Source organism: Labrus mixtus, chromosome 6, assembly GCF_963584025.1.
Source record: "Labrus mixtus chromosome 6, fLabMix1.1, whole genome shotgun sequence".
Taxonomy (NCBI): Eukaryota; Metazoa; Chordata; class Actinopteri; order Labriformes; family Labridae; genus Labrus; species Labrus mixtus.
In genome coordinates this window covers 32,644,874-32,659,873 of record NC_083617.1, presented here as the reverse complement: position 1 = coordinate 32,659,873, position 15,000 = coordinate 32,644,874, and the positions used below count along the sequence as shown (strand labels likewise).

Here is a 15,000-nt window from a genome sequence, read left to right as displayed (position 1 = left end):
CTTTAAGGCCCATTTCTGCACACAATAATGGCTTACGGCCATACCACCCTGAACTGGTCCGTTCTCGGAAGCTAAGCATGGTCGGGCCTGGTTAGTACTTAGATGGGAGACCGCCTGGGAATACCAGGTGCTGTAAGCTTTTTCATTTTTTTGATCATATTTTTTTTTTTATCATATAGAGACATATTCACATGTCCAAAAATTCAGCCAGAATCAAGGGCATGACATCTTTAAAAGGCCCCTGTCTGCACACAATAATGGCTTATGGCCATACCACCCTGAACACGCCTGATCTCGTCCGATCTCGGAAGCTAAGCAAGGTAGGGCCTGGTTAGTACTTGGATGGGAGACCGCCTGGGAATACCAGGTGCTGTAAGTTTTTTCATTTTTTTGATCATATGTTTTTTTTTTATCATATAGAGACATATTCACATGTCCAAAAATTCAGCCAGAATCAAGGGCATGAGATCTTTAAAAGGCCCCTTTCTGCACACAATAATGGCTTAAGGACATACCACCCTGAACTTGTCCGATCTCGGAAGCTAAGCAGCGTCTGGCCTGGTTAGTACTTGGATGGGAGACCGCCTGGGAATACCAGGTGCTGTAAGCTTTTTCATTTTTTTTGATCATATGTTCTTTTTTTATCATATAGAGACATATTCACATGTCCAAAAATTCAGCCAGAATCAAGGGCATGACATCTTTAAAAGGCCCCTGTCTGCACACAATAATGGCTTACGGTCATACCACCCTGAACTCGTCCGATTTCGTCCGATCTCGGAAACTAAGCAGGTTCGTGCCTGGTTAGTACTTGGATGGGAGACCGCCTGGGAATACCAGGTGCTGTAAGCTGTTTCATTTTTTTGATCATGTGTTTTTTTTTTATCATAGAGAGACATATTCACATGTCCAAAAATTCAGCCAGAATCAAGGCCATGACATCTTTAAAAGGCCCCTTTCTGCACACAATAATGGCTTACGGTCATACCACCCTGAACTCGTCCGATCTCGTCCGATCTCGTAAACTAAGCAGGGTCGTGCCTGGTTAGTACTTGGATGGGAGACCGCCTGTGGAATACCAGATGCTGTAAGCTGTTTCATTTTTTTGATCATTTGTTTTTTTTTTATCATAGAGAGACATATTCACATGTCCAAAAATTCAGCCAGAATCAAGGGCATGACATCTTTAAAAGGCCCCTTTCTGCACACAATAATGGCTTACGGCCATACCACCCTGAACAAGCCCGATCTCGTCCGATCTCGGAAGCTATGCAGGGTCGGGCCTCGTTAGTACTTGGATGGGAGACCGCCTGTGGAATATCAAATGCTGTAAGCTGTTTCATTTTTTTGATCAAATGTTTTTTTTTTATCATATAGAGACATATTCACATGTCCAAAAATTCAGCCAGAATCAAGGGCATGACATCTTTAAAAGGCCCCTTTCTGCACACAATAATGGCTTACGGCCAAACCAACCTGAACTCGTCCGATCTTGGAAGCTAAGCAGGGTCGGGCCTGGTTAGTACTTGGATGGGAGAACGCCTGGGAATACCAGACGCTGTAAGCTTTTTTTATTTTTTTGATCATATGTTTTTTTTTTATCATATAGAGACATATTCACATGTCCAAAAATTCAGCCAGAATCAAGGGCATGACATCTTTAAAAGGCCCCTGTCTGCAGACAATAATGGCTTACTGCCATACCACCCTGAACACGCCCGATCTCGTTCGATCTCAGAAGCTAAGCAGGGTAAGGCCTGGTTAGTACTTGGATGGGAGACCGCCTGGGAATACCAGGTGCTGTAAGCTTTTTCATTTTTTTGATCATGTTTTTTTTTATCATATAGAGACATATTCACATGTCCAAAAATTCAGCCAGAATCAAGGGCATGACATCTTTAAAAGGCCCCTGTCTGCACACAATAACAGCTTACGGCCATACCACCCTGAACACGCTGGATCTCGTTCGATCTCAGAAGCTAAGCAGGGTCGGGCCTGGTTAGTACTTGGATGGGAGACCGCCTGGGAATACCAGGTGCTGTAAGCTTTTTAATTTTTTTTGATCATATGATTTTTTTTTATCATATAGAGACATATTCACATGTCCAAAAATTCAACCAGAATCAAGGGCATGACATCTTTAAAAGGCCCCTTTCTGCACACAATAATGGCTTACGGTCATACCACCCTGAACTCGTCCAATCTCGTCCGATCTCGGAAACTAAGCAGGGTCGGGCCTGGTTAATACTTGGATGGGAGACCGCCTAGGAATACCAGGTGCTGTAAGCTTTTTCATTTTTTTGATCATATGTTTTTTTTTATCATAGAGAGACATATTCACATGTCCAAAAATTCAGCCAGAATCAAGGGCATGACATCTTTAAAAGGCCCCTTTCTGCACACAATAATGGCTTACGGCCATACCACCCTGAACACGCCCGATCTCGTCCGATCTCAGAAGCTAAGCAGGGTCGGGCCTGGTTAGTACTTGGATGGGAGACCGCCTGGGAATACCAGGTGCTGTAAGCTTTTTCATTTTTTTTGATCATATGTTTTTTTTATCATATAGAGACATATTCACATGTCCAAAAATTCAGCCAGAATCAAGGGCATGACATCTTTAAAAGGCCCCTCTCTGCACACAATAATGGCTTAAGGCCATACCACCCTGAACACGCCCCTTTTGTTGTCAGAGTTTGTGTGGTGCTGAAGGAGAGCTGACGTGTCAGTACTGAGCAGGACAGCTGGACTAATTTGTTTGTTTTTTGGATGCGCTTTGGATTTATTTAAATACCTCAGATTGTGAGTGAATGTCCCCCAGCAGTCACTGACTGTTAGGGGGATCGTTTTTCTTTTCACCTTTTTTTCCTGTTTTTTTTCCACAATTTTGTGAAGAATTTTTGTTTTTTGTGAATGTTTGCTCGTATGTCGCGAGCAAACTCACACGGACGGATCACAAAGATGACAGGACCACGGACTGGAGAGATGGAAAAAGGAAAAGAGAACGGACAACAACGTGAACAAACAAACATGGCACTGAAACAAAGGAATGGATTAAACGACAACGAGAAGAACGACGGACAAAAAGGACGGATGAAAACGGCAAATGAAACAGGGAACGGAATGGATGACGGAGAGAGAGGAAGAGAGAGGAGCGGCGGGCTGATTGCTCCGCATGCAGAGAATGGGAGAGGTGGCGAGAGAGCAGAAAAAGAGGAAGCAAAAGTGTCTTTTGAGAGAAAACTAACACTAAACATTGAAATGGTGGGAGACAAAGTTCCTCTAAATCACGTCATGAGCAACATAAAAATGATCTGTGGGGGCCTGCTGGCGTGCAGAACCCTGGGACCTGAAAAACTGGAGGTGACGGTGAGCAACATTAAAGGAAAGGAAAGGCTGCTGGATGGATTTAAAATCGGAGAGACCAGAGTCGTGGCGAGAGAACTAAATAATGATGAGCTGGTGGTGTCTTTTTTAAACCTGCCAGCGTATATCACAGATGAAGAAATAGTTTGGAAGCTGAAGGGATGGGGAGTGAAACCGACATCACCAATAAAACGCAGAATGTGGCCTGGAACAATGATAGCTGACGGAACGAGGTTTGTCCGGGTCAGATTTAATGACCAGGTACAGTCACTCCCTTACTCCACAAAGTTTAACACTGTGATGGGGAACGAATACTTTAGAGTAATACATGATAGACAACAAAAAGTGTGCAGGATGTGCATCCAGCCGGGACACATCCTGAGAGAGTGTCCAGAATTTATGTGCCACAACTGTGGGGTGCAGGGACACTTTGCGCGAGAGTGCAGCGCGAACAGCACAAAATGCACAAACTGTAAAAAAAGAGAAAATGAATGTGAGTGTGAGAACGGAGAGGAAAGCAAGAACGAGGTGGAGGAGGTGTACGAGGATGAAGACGAGGCGGAGGAGGTGTACGAGGAGGAGGCGGAGGAGAAGGAGGTGATCGGAGCAAGCAGGAAGGAGATCAGAGAAGACGAGAACAGTGACGGAGAAATGGAGCAGAGCGGAGAGAGCGGAGGAGAACGGGCGTCAGAGTGCGAGCTGGAGACGCCGGAGCTGGCTGGAGAGGGAGGACAGCAGAAGCAGCGAAAAACGAGCGAGAGAGGGAAAAAAGGAGACGGAAGGGACGTGGCAGAAGACCCGGGGGTAAGCATGAGCACAGAGGGGAGGGAGATGCCTGAGAGTGGTGTTGGACAGGCGGGAGGGAGAAAAATCACGCTAAATAATACGGGTAAAAGCACCAGTCCCAATGAAACGGACAGCGAAATGGATGTGAGTGAACTGGCGAGTGCGCAAAAAAGACTAAGTCTTGGACAACGAAAAAAGTTGGTGAAAAAATTGAAATGTAAGGACAAATAATGACTGACAATAACCCCTGTAAATCCGTTTTTTTTGTTTTTATTTTTATGATAATGGCCTTTAATTTATTTTCGATAAACGTGAATGGACTAAGGAACAAAGAAAAAAGACATGCGATTCTTTCCTTGCAGAATGACGTTTTGTGCCTGCAGGAGACCAGGTGGGATGATTCCCTGGTGGAAGACATAAAAAAAGACTTTGTGGGCCATATTTTCTGCTCCAATGGCACGTCGAGGGCGAGAGGAGTGGCGGTTTTAGTCAAAACGGGTCGGGTAACAGGGGTAAATTTGGTTTATGGAGACAAAGAAGGAAGAATAATAGTAATAGACTGTGTGTATGAAACGAAAAATATAAGAATCATAAATATATATGCACCGAATGGAGAAAAAGAAAGGAAAACATTCTTCATTGCAATAAGCAAATGGTGGGAAAGGAATTGTATAATAATCGGTGACTTTAATGTGGCGATGACACCCACCGATGTGTCAAAAAATAATGTGTTTAAGGGGGATGTGAGCAGGGGGACACTTAAAGATATAATGATAACGAAACAATGCATTGATATTTGGAGACTGCTACATCCATGGGAGAGGGTGTTCTCCAGGAGACAAATTGTACTGAATAGATTAAAACAATCTAGAATAGATTATGCTTTGGTGACATGCGAGGTAGTGAGGTGGATTAAAGAAGTTGAATATAAAACTAATATGTGGAGCGATCACGCTGGAATAGAAATCACGTTTAGAAAAGAAACGAATGTACGTAAAGGAGGGATATGGTGCTTTAATGCAAGCTTGCTGGATGATGGAATGTTTGTGAAAAGTATGGAAAGATTGTTGAATGAGGTGGGATATGAGTGGAATGAGAGTGAAGATATGAATGTGTGGTGGGATAGTGTAAAAGTCAGAATTAAAAAAAAGTGTATCAATTATAGTAAAGAGAAAAAGTGGAGAGAAAATAGAAAGGAAGAGAATTTGAGAAAACAACTAAGTGAGGAAATAGCATCGCTTGACAGTGTAGATAATGTAGATGTCGAAAAATACATACATTTAAAAGAACAGTTGGGAGTGATTGAACTTAAAAAGAGTAGGGGTGCAGCCATTAGGAGTAAAATACAATATATGTATGAGGGGGAGAGGAGTACAGCCTTTTTTTTAGGTCTGGAAAAACAAAAACAAAAAAGAACAGAAATAAACGAATTATTAAATGAAGCAGGTAAAAGTGTGACAGATAAAAAGGGAATTTTAGAAATAGTAAAGGGCTATTATGAAAGCCTGTTTTCGAGACAGGAGTGTGATAGCGTGAGTGTGAACAGAGCTTTGGGTGCCTTAAAGAAAAAACTAAGCGAGGACGATAAAATGTGGTGTGATTGTGAGTTTACAGAGGGAGAAATCAGAAGTGCTTTAGAGGGGTTAAACAAAAACAAAAGTCCTGGGAGCGATGGCCTAACTGCGGAATTCTACCAAGCTTTCAAAGAGCAGCTGGTGCCCTTGGTGAACAAATTGAGTAAATATATGGAAAAAGTGAAACATATACCAAAAAGTTTAGGGGAAGGGGTGGTTACTATTTTTTACAAAAACAAGGGGGACAATAAAAATCTGGACAACTACAGACCAATCAGCCTACTCAACACAGACTACAAAATCATAGCGAAAACAATAGCCAATAGAATCAGGGAGGTAATAGGAACAATCATAGAACAAACACAATCATACAGTATACCAAACAGAGACATAGCAGACTCAATCATTTCAATAAAACAGACGGTCAGGGATATGGAAGGGGAGGGGGGAATATGGCTAGGGATTGATTTAAATAAAGCTTTTGACAGAGTAGATCACGGGTTCATGGGGAAGGTGTTAGAGAAGTTTGGATTCGGGGAGAGAATGAGAGAATGGATAAATATGTTGTATACAGGAGCGGAAAGCAAGATAAAATGTAACGGGGAACTAACTGATTCTTTTAAAATATCAAGGTCAGTGAGACAAGGATGTCCGATGTCAGCGCTGTTGTACAGCTTGGTAGCAGAGCCGCTGGCAGCACTGATATCGGAAGACGTAAACATAAAAGGTATAGGTAAGGAAAACGTAAAAATAATACAGTATGCAGATGACGTGAATATAATGGTAAAAGGAGAGGAGGATATAGAATTGATATTAAAACATGTACAAACTTATGAAAGAGCATCTGGGGCAAAAGTAAATGAAAATAAGTCAGAAATTATGTTACTAGGTAAGGAATCCAATCTAGTTAATAAGTGGGGATTTAAAACGATGTGTGAGAGAAGAAAAGTGTTGGGAGTGAATATGGGGAAAAATGAGAATGAATGTGATGATGTAACATGGAAAGAGGTGGTGGGTAAAATTAAAAAAACATTGAATTTGTGGAAAGCGAGGGGTCTATTGTTGAGAGGAAGGGTAGCCGTAACAAATGCTCTCGTGTTGTCCAAAGTGAATCATGCGCTGAGTACTTGTACGCTTCCGGACTGGGCCTTTAAGGAGATTTCAAAGACCATTAGGGACTTTATTTGGAAAAACAAAGCAGCGAGTATAGCTCACAAAACAATAATAGGGGCTAAAGATCAGGGGGGGCTAGCTTTGATTGATTTACTTACAAAAAAAGTAGCACTAAGAGTCAAATTGATAGGCAAATTTATGGACCAGAACCGGAACGTAGTTTGGAAAAACCACTTCAAACAATATCTGTGCAGTTTTGGACTCTACAACGAGGACAACCTGTACCAGATCAATAACCCGGATTCATTTAAACACTTGCCACGGTTTTTCCAGGAAGTACTCAGTGCGTGGTATCAGGTTTCATCCTGGACTGTACCAGAGTGCGGAACGAGAGGGTCAGTGCTACGACTGCCCTTCCTCTCGAGCCCGTATTTTAAAAATGGGGAGAGGGTAATTAAGTGTGAAGCTATGTCGAAAGCGGGATATATTAGAATAAGGGATTTACTGAACTGTGGGGGGGATTTTGATTTACAAATGGTGGTGAGGGGTTTAAAAAATAAAGGGTGTGTGTGCAGAAAGGATGTGATTGAGAGAGTGTTTGCAAATGTAAAATTGTCTTTGTCGAGCGAATGGGAAAAATTAATCAAAGAGAAGGAGGGAGTGATGCAGGACGATGTGGGGGGGATCTCCCTGTGCCTAGGGGAGAAGAAACACAACATTACAGATGTCACTACAAAAATTTGGTATAGGTGCGCAATCACACATAGAATACAGAAACCCACATCCGAAGTAAAATGGACAGACACATACCCGGACATAACAAGCAACATGATATGGAAGAACATTAACATTCCGCATACACCACATGCAATATTTGACCTAGATTTCAAACTGAGGCACAGGAGGATCTTTACCTGCATCGTCCTGCATCAGAACCATAAGGAGAGGTATGAAAGAAAGTGTTGTGTATGTGAAAGTACGGATGAGGATTTAATACATTTGTTTGTTACGTGTGGGGAATTGGTTTATTTTTGGGGAAAAATAAGAGAAATGTTGGGGAAATGCAGTAAGAATGAGTGTTGGAATGAAAGGGGGTGGGAATTGTCGGTGTTGTTGGGGGTGGGAACAAAACAAAAAAATCACAATGTAATGAATATAATTTTGGCTTTTGCAAGAAAAGCGGTTTTTAACAGAAGGAATTATGCACTGTATGAAAGTAAGAAAATGAATGTGTGGAGAATGTTTGTGAATGAATGGAAAGCACATCTTAAATTGTTGTACATAGCGAATGAGAGTGAGTTTGTGAGAATGTTTGTGGAAGGTGCGAATGTGTGTAGAGTAAATGAGGAGGGAATTATGTGGGATGTCTAAATTATTTTGTTTTTGTTTTTTTGATACGAGGGCTTCTTTTTTGGTCATGGGGAAAATGGGTGATTTGATTTGGTGTTTTTTTTTTTTCTCAGTGGTTTTTTGAGAATACTGTGGGGTTTTTGTATGTTTTTGTGGTTTGTTTTCAGAGGGGTGTTTGCTTTGGGGGAGGGACTCAGAAGAGTTGTCATGAGTTGGGGGTATCAGGGGTGATTTGAGTTTTTTTTTCTGATGCTATGTTTTTATTGTTTTTAGGGTGCCGTTTGCGTCAGAGGGGAGGTTTAATTTAGAGGGTGTATGTATTATAATAGCATTTGTTGTAAATGATGTGAAAGAATTATAAATGTTTTTGTAATTTTGATAATAAAAGATAAAAAAAAAAAAAAAAAACTTGTCCGATCTCGGAAGCTAAGCAGCGTCTGGCCTGGTTAGAACTTGGATGGGAGACCGCCTGGGAATACCAGGTGCTGTAAGCTTTTTCATTTTTTTTGATCATATGTTCTTTTTTTATCATATAGAGACATATTCACATGTCCAAAAATTCAGCCAAAATCAAGGGCATGAGATCTTTAAAAGGCCCCTGTCTGCACACAATAACAGCTTACGGCCATACCACCCTGAACACGCCTGATCTCGTCCGATCTCGGAAGCTAAGCTGGCTCGGGCCTGGTTAGTACTTGAATGGGAGACCGCCTGGGAATACCAGATGCTGTAAGCGTTTTCATTTTTTTGATCATATGTTTTTTTTTATCATATAGAGACATATTCACATGTCCAAAAATTCAGCCAGAATCAAGGGCATGACATCTTTAAAAGGCCCCTGTCTGCACACAATAATGGCTTATGACCATACCACCCTGAACACGCCTGATCTTGTCCGATCTCGGAAGCTAAGCAGGGTAGGGCCTGGTTAGTACTTGGATGGGGGACCGCCTGGGAATACCAGACGCTGTAAGCTTTTTCATTTTTTTCATCATATGTTTTTTTTTTATCATATAGAGACATATTCACATGTCCAAAAATTTAGCCAGAATCAAGGGCATGACATCTTTAAATGGCCCCTTTCTGCACACAACAATGGCTTACGGCCATACCACCCTGAACACGCCCGATCTCATCTGATCTCAGAAGCTAAGCAGGGTCGGGCCTGGTTAGTACTTGGATGGGAGACCGCCTGGGAATACCAGGTGCTGTAAGCTTTTTCATTTTGTTTGATCATATGTTTTTTTTTATCATATAGAGACATATTCACATGTCCTAAAATTCAGCCAGAATCAAGGGCATGACATCTTTAAAAGGCCCCTTTCTGCATACAATAATGGCTTACGGCCATACCACCCTGAACACGCCTGATGTCGTCCGATCTCGGAAGCTAAGCAGGGTAGGGCCTGGTTAGTACTTGGATGGGAGACAGCCTGGGAATACCAGGTGCTGTAAGTTTTTTCATTTTTTTGATCATATGTTTTTTTTTTATCATATAGAGACATATTCACATGTCCAAAAATTCAGCCAGAATCAAGGGCATGACATCTTTAAAAGGCCCCTTTCTGCATACAATAATGGCTTACGGCCATACCACCCTGAACACGCCCGATCTCGTCCGATCTCGGAAGCTAAGCAGGGTCGGGCCTGGTTAGTACTTGGATGGGAGACCGCCTGGGAATACCAGGTGCTGTAAGCTTTTTCATTTTTTTGATCATATGTTTTTTTTTATCATATAGAGACATATTCACATGTCCAAAAATTCAGCCAGAATCAAGGGCATGACATCTTTAAAAGGCCCCTTTCTGCACACAATAATGTCTTACGGTCATACCACCCTGAACTCGTCCGATCTCGTCCGATCTCGGAAACTAAGCAGGGTCGTGCCTGGTTAGTACTTGGATGGGAGGCAGCCTGGGAATACCAGGTGCTGTAAGCTGTTTCATTTTTTTGATCATGTGTTTTTTTTTTATCATAGAGAGACATATTCACATGTCCAAAAATTCAGCCAGAATCAAGGGCATGACATCTTTAAAAGGCCCCTTTCTGCACACAATAATGGCTTACGGTCATACCACCCTGAACTCGTCCGATCTCGTCCGATCTCGGAAACTAAGCAGGGTCGTGCCTGGTTAGTACTTGGATGGGAGACCGCCTGTGGAATACCAGATGCTGTAAGCTGTTTCATTTTTTTGATCATTTGTTTTTTTTTTATCATAGAGAGACATATTCACATGTCCAAAAATTCAGCCAGAATCAAGGGCATGACATCTTTAAAAGGCCCCTTTCTGCACACAATAATGGCTTACGGCCATACCACCCTGAACACGCCCGATCTCGTCCGATCTCGGAAGCTATGCAGGGTCGGGCCTCGTTAGTACTTGGATGGGAGACCGCCTGTGGAATATCAAATGCTGTAAGCTGTTTCATTTTTTTGATCAAATGTTTTTTTTTTATCATATAGAGACATATTCACATGTCCAAAAATTCAGCCAGAATCAAGGGCATGACATCTTTAAAAGGCCCCTTTCTGCACACAATAATGGCTTACGGCCAAACCACCCTGAACTCGTCCGATCTTGGAAGCTAAGCAGGGTCGGGCCTGGTTAGTACTTGGATGGGAGAACGCCTGGGAATACCAGACGCTGTAAGCTTTTTTTATTTTTTTGATCATATGTTTTTTTTTTATCATAGAGAGACATATTCACATGTCCAAAAATTCAGCCAGAATCAAGGGCATGACATCTTTAAAAGGCCCCTGTCTGCAGACAATAATGGCTTACGGCCATACCACCCTGAACACGCCCGATCTCGTTCGATCTCGGAAGCTAAGCAGGGTAAGGCCTGGTTAGTACTTGGATGGGAGACCGCCTGGGAATACCAGGTGCTGTAAGCTTTTTCATTTTTTTGATCATGTTTTTTTTTATCATATAGAGACATATTCACATGTCCAAAAATTCAGCCAGAATCAAGGGCATGACATCTTTAAAAGGCCCCTGTCTGCACACAACAATGGCTTACGGCCATACCACCCTGAACACGCCGGATCTCGTTCGATCTCAGAAGCTAAGCAGGGTCGGGCCTGGTTAGTACTTGGATGGGAGACCGCCTGGGAATACCAGGTGCTGTAAGCTTTTTAATTTTTTTTGATCATATGATTTTTTTTTATCATATAGAGACATATTCACATGTCCAAAAATTCAACCAGAATCAAGGGCATGACATCTTTAAAAGGCCCCTTTCTGCACACAATAATGGCTTAAGGACATACCACCCTGAACTTGTCCGATCTCGGAAGCTAAGCAGCGTCTGGCCTGGTTAGTACTTGGATGGGAGACCGCCTGGGAATACCAGATGCTGTAAGCTTTTTTTATTTTTTTTATCATATGTTTTTTTTATCATAGAGAGACATATTCACATGTCCACAAATTCAGCCAGAATCAAGGGCATGACATCTTTAAAAGGCCCCTGTCTGCACACAATAATGGCTTACGGCCATACCACCCTGAACACGCCCGATCTCGTCCGATCTAGGAAGCTAAGCAGGGTCGGGCCTGGTTAGTACTTGGATGGGAGACCACCTGGGAATACCAGGTGCTGTAAGCGTTTTCATTTTTTTGATCATATGTTTTTTTTTATCATATAGAGACATATTCACATGTCCAAAAATTCAGCCAGAATCAAGGGCATGACATCTTTAAAAGGCCCCTTTCTGCACACAATAATGGCTTACGGTCATACCACCCTGAACTCGTCCAATCTTTTCCGATCTCGGAAACTAAGCAGGGTCGTGCCTGGTTAGTACTTGGATGGGAGACCGCCTGTGGAATACCAGATGCTGTAAGCTGTTTCATTTTTTTGATCATGTGTTTTTTTTTTATCATAGAGAGACATATTCACATGTCCAAAAATTCAGCCAGAATAAAGGGCATGACATCTTTAAAAGGCCCCTTTCTGCACACAATAATGGCTTACGGCCATACCACCCTGAACACGCCCCTTTTGCTGTCAGAGTTTGTGTGGTGCTGAAGGAGAGCTGACGTGTCAGTACTGAGCAGGACAGCTGGACTAATTTGTTTGTTTTTTGGATGCGCTTTGGATTTATTTAAATACCTCAGATTGTGAGTGAATGTCCCCCAGCAGTCACTGACTGTTAGGGGGATCGTTTTTCTTTTCACATTTTTTTCCTGTTTTTTTTTCCACAATTTTGTGAAGAATTTTTGTTTTTTGTGAATGTTTGCTCGTATGTCGCGAGCAAACTCACACGGACGGATCACAAAGATGACAGGACCACGGACTGGAGAGATGGAAAAAGGAAAAGAGAACAGACAACAACGTGAACAAACAAACATGGCACTGAAACAAAGGAATGGATTAAACGACAACGAGAAGAACGACGGACAAAAAGGACGGATGAAAACGGCAAATGAAACAGGGAACGGAATGGATGACGGAGAGAGAGGAAGAGAGAGGAGCGGCGGGCTGATTGCTCCGCATGCAGAGAATGGGAGAGGTGGCGAGAGAGCAGAAAAAGAGGAAGCAAAAGTGTCTTTTGAGAGAAAACTAACACTAAACATTGAAATGGTGGGAGACAAAGTTCCTCTAAATCACGTCATGAGCAACATAAAAATGATCTGTGGGGGCCTGCTGGCGTGCAGAACCCTGGGACCTGAAAAACTGGAGGTGACGGTGAGCAACATTAAAGGAAAGGAAAGGCTGCTGGATGGATTTAAAATCGGAGAGACCAGAGTCGTGGCGAGAGAACTAAATAATGATGAGCTGGTGGTGTCTTTTTTAAACCTGCCAGCGTATATCACAGATGAAGAAATAGTTTGGAAGCTGACGGGATGGGGAGTGAAACCGACATCACCAATAAAACGCAGAATGTGGCCTGGAACAATGATAGCTGACGGAACGAGGTTTGTCCGGGTCAGATTTAATGACCAGGTACAGTCACTCCCTTACTCCACAAAGTTTAACACTGTGATGGGGAACGAATACTTTAGAGTAATACATGATAGACAACAAAAAGTGTGCAGGATGTGCATCCAGCCGGGACACATCCTGAGAGAGTGTCCAGAATTTATGTGCCACAACTGTGGGGTGCAGGGACACTTTGCGCGAGAGTGCAGCGCGAACAGCACAAAATGCACAAACTGTAAAAAAAGAGAAAATGAATGTGAGTGTGAGAACGGAGAGGAAAGCAAGAACGAGGTGGAGGAGGTGTACGAGGATGAAGACGAGGCGGAGGAGGTGTACGAGGAGGAGGCGGAGGAGAAGGAGGTGATCGGAGCAAGCAGGAAGGAGATCAGAGAAGACGAGAACAGTGACGGAGAAATGGAGCAGAGCGGAGAGAGCGGAGGAGAACGGGCGTCAGAGTGCGAGCTGGAGACGCCGGAGCTGGCTGGAGAGGGAGGACAGCAGAAGCAGCGAAAAACGAGCGAGAGAGGGAAAAAAGGAGACGGAAGGGACGTGGCAGAAGACCCGGGGGTAAGCATGAGCACAGAGGGGAGGGAGATGCCTGAGAGTGGTGTTGGACAGGCGGGAGGGAGAAAAATCACGCTAAATAATACGGGTAAAAGCACCAGTCCCAATGAAACGGACAGCGAAATGGATGTGAGTGAACTGGCGAGTGCGCAAAAAAGACTAAGTCTTGGACAACGAAAAAAGTTGGTGAAAAAATTGAAATGTAAGGACAAATAATGACTGACAATAACCCCTGTAAATCCGTTTTTTTTTGTTTTTATTTTTATGATAATGGCCTTTAATTTATTTTCGATAAACGTGAATGGACTAAGGAACAAAGAAAAAAGACATGCGATTCTTTCCTTGCAGAATGACGTTTTGTGCCTGCAGGAGACCAGGTGGGATGATTCCCTGGTGGAAGACATAAAAAAAGACTTTGTGGGCCATATTTTCTGCTCCAATGGCACGTCGAGGGCGAGAGGAGTGGCGGTTTTAGTCAAAACGGGTCGGGTAACAGGGGTAAATTTGGTTTATGGAGACAAAGAAGGAAGAATAATAGTAATAGACTGTGTGTATGAAACGAAAAATATAAGAATCATAAATATATATGCACCGAATGGAGAAAAAGAAAGGAAAACATTCTTCATTGCAATAAGCAAATGGTGGGAAAGGAATTGTATAATAATCGGTGACTTTAATGTGGCGATGACACCCACCGATGTGTCAAAAAATAATGTGTTTAAGGGGGATGTGAGCAGGGGGACACTTAAAGATATAATGATAACGAAACAATGCATTGATATTTGGAGATTGCTACATCCATGGGAGAGGGTGTTCTCCAGGAGACAAATTGTACTGAATAGATTAAAACAATCTAGAATAGATTATGCTTTGGTGACATGCGAGGTAGTGAGGTGGATTAAAGAAGTTGAATATAAAACTAATATGTGGAGCGATCACGCTGGAATAGAAATCACGTTTAGAAAAGAAACGAATGTACGTAAAGGAGGGATATGGTGCTTTAATGCAAGCTTGCTGGATGATGGAATGTTTGTGAAAAGTATGGAAAGATTGTTGAATGATGTGGGATATGAGTGGAATGAGAGTGAAGATATGAATGTGTGGTGGGATAGTGTAAAAGTCAGAATTAAAAAAAAGTGTATCAATTATAGTAAAGAGAAAAAGTGGAGAGAAAATAGAAAGGAAGAGAATTTGAGAAAACAACTAAGTGAGGAAATAGCATCGCTTGACAGTGTAGATAATGTAGATGTCGAAAAATACATACATTTAAAAGAACAGTTGGGAGTGATTGAACTTAAAAAGAGTAGGGGTGCAGCCATTAGGA

General features: G+C 42.4%; 12 non-coding genes and 10 pseudogenes across 12 annotated transcripts; all 22 read left to right on the top strand.

Moving 5' to 3' along the window:
• The first annotated feature begins 30 nt into the window (after positions 1-30).
• On the top strand, positions 31-139 carry LOC132976167 (5S ribosomal RNA; annotated as a pseudogene).
• Positions 140-260: 121 nt separating this feature from the next.
• Positions 261-379, top strand: LOC132976436 (5S ribosomal RNA). The gene has a single exon (XR_009673577.1). It is a non-coding gene; the product is annotated as a 5S ribosomal RNA (ribosomal RNA).
• A 354-nt stretch (positions 380-733) lies between these two features.
• Positions 734-852, top strand: LOC132976653 (5S ribosomal RNA; annotated as a pseudogene).
• A 122-nt stretch (positions 853-974) lies between these two features.
• LOC132976132 (5S ribosomal RNA) lies at positions 975-1,094 on the top strand (annotated as a pseudogene).
• A 122-nt stretch (positions 1,095-1,216) lies between these two features.
• Positions 1,217-1,336, top strand: LOC132976143 (5S ribosomal RNA; annotated as a pseudogene).
• A 354-nt stretch (positions 1,337-1,690) lies between these two features.
• Positions 1,691-1,809, top strand: LOC132976502 (5S ribosomal RNA). The gene has a single exon (XR_009673640.1). It is a non-coding gene; the product is annotated as a 5S ribosomal RNA (ribosomal RNA).
• A 119-nt stretch (positions 1,810-1,928) lies between these two features.
• LOC132976401 (5S ribosomal RNA) lies at positions 1,929-2,047 on the top strand. Its single transcript, XR_009673543.1, has one exon. It is a non-coding gene; the product is annotated as a 5S ribosomal RNA (ribosomal RNA).
• A 123-nt stretch (positions 2,048-2,170) lies between these two features.
• LOC132976631 (5S ribosomal RNA) lies at positions 2,171-2,289 on the top strand (annotated as a pseudogene).
• A 121-nt stretch (positions 2,290-2,410) lies between these two features.
• On the top strand, positions 2,411-2,529 carry LOC132976286 (5S ribosomal RNA). The gene has a single exon (XR_009673434.1). It is a non-coding gene; the product is annotated as a 5S ribosomal RNA (ribosomal RNA).
• Positions 2,530-8,806: 6,277 nt separating this feature from the next.
• Positions 8,807-8,925, top strand: LOC132976575 (5S ribosomal RNA). The gene has a single exon (XR_009673707.1). It is a non-coding gene; the product is annotated as a 5S ribosomal RNA (ribosomal RNA).
• Positions 8,926-9,046: 121 nt separating this feature from the next.
• LOC132976579 (5S ribosomal RNA) lies at positions 9,047-9,165 on the top strand. The gene has a single exon (XR_009673711.1). It is a non-coding gene; the product is annotated as a 5S ribosomal RNA (ribosomal RNA).
• Positions 9,166-9,287: 122 nt separating this feature from the next.
• On the top strand, positions 9,288-9,406 carry LOC132976264 (5S ribosomal RNA). The gene has a single exon (XR_009673415.1). It is a non-coding gene; the product is annotated as a 5S ribosomal RNA (ribosomal RNA).
• Positions 9,407-9,528: 122 nt separating this feature from the next.
• LOC132976570 (5S ribosomal RNA) lies at positions 9,529-9,647 on the top strand. Its single transcript, XR_009673703.1, has one exon. It is a non-coding gene; the product is annotated as a 5S ribosomal RNA (ribosomal RNA).
• A 122-nt stretch (positions 9,648-9,769) lies between these two features.
• LOC132976250 (5S ribosomal RNA) lies at positions 9,770-9,888 on the top strand. Its single transcript, XR_009673402.1, has one exon. It is a non-coding gene; the product is annotated as a 5S ribosomal RNA (ribosomal RNA).
• A 121-nt stretch (positions 9,889-10,009) lies between these two features.
• On the top strand, positions 10,010-10,128 carry LOC132976719 (5S ribosomal RNA; annotated as a pseudogene).
• Positions 10,129-10,250: 122 nt separating this feature from the next.
• On the top strand, positions 10,251-10,370 carry LOC132976722 (5S ribosomal RNA; annotated as a pseudogene).
• A 122-nt stretch (positions 10,371-10,492) lies between these two features.
• LOC132976748 (5S ribosomal RNA) lies at positions 10,493-10,612 on the top strand (annotated as a pseudogene).
• Positions 10,613-10,734: 122 nt separating this feature from the next.
• On the top strand, positions 10,735-10,843 carry LOC132976213 (5S ribosomal RNA; annotated as a pseudogene).
• A 123-nt stretch (positions 10,844-10,966) lies between these two features.
• Positions 10,967-11,085, top strand: LOC132976296 (5S ribosomal RNA). Its single transcript, XR_009673444.1, has one exon. It is a non-coding gene; the product is annotated as a 5S ribosomal RNA (ribosomal RNA).
• A 119-nt stretch (positions 11,086-11,204) lies between these two features.
• On the top strand, positions 11,205-11,323 carry LOC132976332 (5S ribosomal RNA). Its single transcript, XR_009673479.1, has one exon. It is a non-coding gene; the product is annotated as a 5S ribosomal RNA (ribosomal RNA).
• A 353-nt stretch (positions 11,324-11,676) lies between these two features.
• Positions 11,677-11,795, top strand: LOC132976394 (5S ribosomal RNA). Its single transcript, XR_009673537.1, has one exon. It is a non-coding gene; the product is annotated as a 5S ribosomal RNA (ribosomal RNA).
• A 121-nt stretch (positions 11,796-11,916) lies between these two features.
• On the top strand, positions 11,917-12,036 carry LOC132976200 (5S ribosomal RNA; annotated as a pseudogene).
• The last annotated feature ends 2,964 nt before the right edge of the window (positions 12,037-15,000 follow it).